Source organism: Dermacentor andersoni, chromosome 8 (genome assembly GCF_023375885.2).
Source record: "Dermacentor andersoni chromosome 8, qqDerAnde1_hic_scaffold, whole genome shotgun sequence".
Taxonomy (NCBI): Eukaryota; Metazoa; Arthropoda; class Arachnida; order Ixodida; family Ixodidae; genus Dermacentor; species Dermacentor andersoni.
This window is the reverse complement of record NC_092821.1, coordinates 12,749,422-12,754,925: the sequence shown is the minus strand read 5'-3', so window position 1 is coordinate 12,754,925 and position 5,504 is coordinate 12,749,422. Positions and strand designations below refer to the sequence as shown.

General features: G+C 44.2%; 1 long non-coding RNA gene across 1 annotated transcript; it reads left to right on the top strand.

The window, feature by feature from the left end:
* Positions 1-1,632: 1,632 nt before the first annotated feature.
* Positions 1,633-4,121, top strand: LOC129383612 (uncharacterized). Its single transcript, XR_008611479.2, has 3 exons — positions 1,633-2,012; positions 2,852-2,963; positions 3,171-4,121. It is a non-coding gene; the product is annotated as an uncharacterized lncRNA (long non-coding RNA).
* Positions 4,122-5,504: the final 1,383 nt, after the last annotated feature.

Genomic DNA, 5,504 nt, shown 5'->3' with positions numbered 1-5,504 from the left:
TGACGTTTATCGTTGTGTGGCAGAAGGGGGACTCCAAAGGGTGTAACTTTGCCTAACAACTTGACCCTGCACACTCTAAGAACAGTTTACACCCTTTGGCTTGCCCCTTCTGCCACACAAAAATAATCGTCATCTGCCTTGATGCGTTTCCTTTCTTTATCGCTGCGAGCCCGGAACTTTCCAGTAACGAACGGCACGCGCGTTATCAGCATAAAACAGTTTACACCCTTTGGAGTGCCCCTTCTGATAACGCGCGTGCCGTTCGTCACTGGAAAGTTCCGGGCTTGCAGCGATAAAGAAAGGAAACGCATCAAGGCAGATGACGATTATTTTTGTGTGGCAGAAGGGGCAAGCCAAAGGGTGTAAACTGTTCTTAGAGTGCAGTTGAATGTAACGGGGAACTATTCAAAGCTTTGGGTTTTAAAGACAGTGAAAGTAAAATAGACTTTGAACAGGCAGAAATAACTAAACGCAGGCTATCTGATTGGCGGATAATATCAACGCAAAAGTAAAGGAGTAAATACATAGGTATCCATGCATATATACAGTGAACTCTCACTTGAGTGAACTTCAATGGACCGAAGGAAATAGTTCACTTAACTGAAAGTTCACTAAACTGAATATTCACTAGACCAACATAAGACATGGCATACAGAGTCAAAAGTTTGAAGTGCAATTCATGGAGCAAAAGACATGGAATTGATAGTGTTAGAAATGTGTGAAATAGAATTTGAATATATAAACAAGTACAAGGCTCATAACAGTCATAATGCTGCCTTTGTGTGCACACGCGGAACCGACGAGACTGGAAAGAAAGAGACGACGACCATGCCACGACTAGCCGGTCGGAAAAAAAAAACACACACCAAACAGATCGCCGCTTTGCTCTGGCGGCGTTGTAAGTGACAGCGATGTTACTTTGTTCAAGGCCTCCGAGATGACATGTTTGCTCGTGTTGTGTAGGAAATCTCGGAGGCCATGCTTTGTTGCCGTTTGTTTTCCGCGCCGCCGCTTTGCCCCAGGAGCGCTGTAGCGCCAGCGATGTTACATTGACGCTGGAACGGTGGTTTGATGAGGGTGGGCATCGGTTACACCTGCAGTGCAGTGCGCTAAACTTCGTTAAAGATAGTTAAAAATAAGCCTTGGTCCTTTGAGCGAGTTCGTTAAACTGAAATATTGACTGTTCCGAAATTCGTTTAAGTGAAACATTTTTTTCATAGAATCTATAAGAAAACTGCCGGGGATTTTTAAAAAGTTCGTTATTCTGAAATATTCGATAAACTGACGTTCGTACAACTGAGAGTTTACTGTAGTACCATTCAAGGCTATGTGGCGCGCGCCGCCGCTGCCCGTTTCAAAGGGTCGAGCTGTATAGGTGTTCTGTGGTCGAGCCTCAATCATCCATCCATCCATCCATAAAGCCCAGGCCCCGTACACTCTCAAGTTCAACAAATGGCCACAGAGGGCGAAAAAATCGACCGCGCGCTGCTGCTAACAAAACCAGCATAGTAATGTCACTTCGGGATGCTTACGTTAGTTTGAACATTTTCCGCTGGAGGCGCCGTAATAAGCGCAATTTTTTTTGCAAACTTTCTCCTACAATTACCGAAGCACGTTTATTACACGAAAAAGAGGGCGAAATTATCATTGCTAATTTAATATTGTATTCTTTGTAAGTAAGTTCATTGTTTCTTTGTCATTATAAACGCAAATAGCGTTCAGCATCATCGATCTTTCACGTGACCTCTGGCCTGGATTTAAAATTTTTACCGGTATTTTCGAGTGCGTGGCGGCACGGATTCATTCGTTCGTGCGCTCAGGTTGGTTGCTTCGTTTTCGCTAAAACTAGTTTATTGCGCTTCGATGTCACGCGTTATTTAACCTGGGGTGAAGTGACGTGTTTGCAAGCGGACATGTAAGCCCGAAAGTTGGGTATCGGTCGTGAGCCATTCGGAACACGTCTGCATCGAAACGGGAGCTGGATTCTGGTGCGGCTGACAACGGCAATAACGGTGAGTCGTTTAACACCGCTGCTTGAATCGTTATATAATATTCGTCTCATTAACTTACAGGCGGAGACAAGTTAACGAACTAGATCCTGCACAGCATATGGCAGTCGGGATCCTCCGTTGCTGTTTCTAAATAAACCGTTACTTGCGAGGCTGTCGTTATACACACACAATCGGGAAAGAAAGAGCGATATCGGAACGCGCGCCTCATTTTTCATCTTATTGTAGCCGTGGCCATAGGTGACTGGGTAGCCTTAACAATATACATATAAAACTTATTTTCGAGTCCGCCGGCAATTTTTTTCGTCCACAAAATCGAATAATCCTTTGGTAAAATGATGTGAAAGTACAGAATTTAATGTATTAAACAGTTGCAAGCGTGATAATTCACTCATATTTCGTACTTGTTGGTTCCAAATGTTCTTGCTGTTCAGTTTGGTTTACCGTAGGGCATTTATTTTTGCAGTAGTGCAGCAGTGCATCACGTTCGTGCAGAAAAATAATGCATCAGTTCTAATAGCTTCATGACTTTCATGTATTTGCTTGTGGAACCAGCAGTGTGATCTCTTCCAGTGTATAAATGAACGCACAAATGTTCTCATTTGTGATATTAATAATACTTAAACTGTTTACATGCATTGTATAGTTAGGCAGGCATAAATTTATGGACAATAGCAATATTTATTTAACGTGCTGTTTAAGCGCCCTAGAACAGACAGGGTATATTTGCATGTGTTCTGTAGTCGCAAACCATTACAATATATATGTCACACCTTTTTGCATTTCATATTGCAAAATTGTGCTTTTTTCAATTTCTGATTCAGTCAAAATTTCTGTTCCAGACATGCAGTAATGAGGATGGCACCAGCATAAAGCAACACGCTCCACACTCTAAACAGAAGCTGCTGCCTACTACAACAAGGCCATTGTGTGGACATTGGCTGCTACTACAAGGTAAACAACATGTGGTTCAGAAATAAGTATGCCTGATATATGCTGTATTGTCTTGCTAGTCTTGAAATACAAGTCATTTGTTTGCAGCAGAAATGAATGTTTGCTCATGTTTATGGTTCAGTATAATTGGTTCGAACATAAAAGAAAACACACATGACTTTGGCTAATCTGTGCTGTATCTCATGTGTCACCGTTCTGCCCCAACAGAGTCCATGCCAAGCATACCTTGGTCATCACAGGAGCTCCTATCCACACCAACAGAAAGGGGCTGGAGCTGAATTTGCAAGGCTTTTACACCACGAACAAAGAAGCGCATGCAGAAGAATTTACATGAGATATCAAGTCTGCAGAGCACTGTGTCAAGACTGAAAAGAGCTTCAGCCACCATTCCACCAGCGCGGACAAATTGGCTGAGTCATCCAGGTAACTCAAAAAGGACTTTATGGAAATTCTTCGTCTTCAGATGCGCCTGCAACTTCTGATCAAGCACGGATGATGCTGGCCAAAAGAGTTCCATTAGTTTGCCCTTAATCAGCTTCCTGGCCATGTCAATTCCATTTGTGCCAAGTGTAATTTTTTTTCTATAAATGCAAGCTTTTTCATTGCCCATTCTCGTTAGAGATCATTCATCCTCATCCAAACATAAAGGTCAACCGATTCTTCGCTGATACTTAATACCAGTCACTGTCTAGTAGCATAACATATCTGTAGCAGTACCTTTTAGTGCATGTTGTCATGCACAATTCCTCTCCTGAAATAGCTGATGCAACATCGACATGTTTCTTGCATTAACCTACGCACTGTTTGCTATGCACCATTTTACTTTTCTTGATGTTTTTGGCCTTCAATGCTTGCAGAGCAGGGTGGCTTCTCTCTTGAATGCAAGCTTTCTCATTTTCCATATTCCTAGTCTTGTTGATGGTTGCTCTTCTTCCTCGATAGCCTGGGTCTTTGCGCAAGCTACACTGAATGATAGATTGCAGAATCTGGTTTTGCTGCCCCACTTGGTTGTGGTCGCCGTGTTACATTTCTCGGATGTGGGGGCCTGCTCAGTTACATTGGTAAGCAGTCTCTCGAGGTAAGCATTTGCTCCTGCAGTCCGCACAGCGACATAGACTCCCAGTGTACACACACCATAACTGGTGCTCCCCGTTCATTTTTTCCTTCTGCAGCCATGGGCAAATTGTGCTTGTGGCCTACCTTGGCCATGATTTGCTCAAAACTGAGACCAGCATATGTGCTTACATGGTTCAAAGTGTATGAAGTTGATAGCCGTACGGGGGGAAATGCCTGCGAAAATGGCTGCCAAAGGTGATGCCCACGAAAGCGACTTGTCCATATTGAGACAAAGTGGGACGCCAAATGTGAGCCACACATTAGTGGCCCTCGACAGAAAAGAAACATGCAGGTTGGAAAGGAGTTAACGCTAAAATGCCGGATAGTCCATTTCGCTGTGTTGGTTGTGGCAGCAAATGCCTGCATCACCTGATTTCTTCGCAATGGAAGTTGCTCATCTTCAACGGCTACTGTCGTTTCAAACAGGTGCGACGCTCTGTCCAATCTGTTTGTACTGCTGTTTGTCGCTCGTTACCAGACCAGAACATGTGACGAAGGCAAGCATTATGCCTGCAAGTAGGTGGCTGAATGAATCCTAAGAGACCCGTGTATGTGAATGCTCACTGTTGCCATATGGTTTGTAGCCAATGTATAATGTATTCTCTGAACACTATGTTATGAATGATTGCCGTTTATTTTTGCTGTTATCTCACTTGGTTACGGTCGCCGTATTATGCTTATTGGATGTGGGGGCCTGGTCAGTTGCATTGGAAAACAGTCTCTCGAGGTAAGCATTTGCTCCTGCAGTCCGCACAGCGACATAGACTCCCAATTTACACACCATGATTCGTGCTCCCCGTTCAGCCTTTCCTGCTGCAGCCATGTGCAAATTGTGCCTGCGGCCTTTCTCAGTCGCAATTAAGCACGAACGGAGACAAGCATACGTGCTTACATGGTCCAACGTGTTTGAAGTTCATAGCCACATGGGTGGAAAGGCCCGCATAAATGGCTGCCAAAGGTGATGCCCACGAAAGCGACTTGTCCATATTGAGACAAAGTGGGACGCCAAATGTGAGCCACACATTAGTGGCCCTCGACAGAAAAGAAACATGCAGGTTGGAAAGGAGTTAACGCTAAAATGGCGGATAGTCCATTTCGCTGTGTTGGTTGTGGCAGCAGATGCCTGCATCACCCGATTTCTTCGCAATGGAAGTTGCTCATCTTCAACGGCAACTGTCGGTTCAAACAGGTGCGACGCTCTGTCCAATCTGTTTGTACTGCTGTTTGTCGCTCGTTACCAGACCACCACATGCGACGAAGGCAAGCATTATGCCTGTAAGTAGGCGGCTGAATGTATCCTAAGAGACCCGTCTATGTGAATGCTCACTGTTGCCATATGGTTTGTAGCCAATGTATAACGTATTCTCTGAACACTATGTGGTGAATGATTGCCGTTTATTTTTACTGTTCTCACTTGGTTACGGT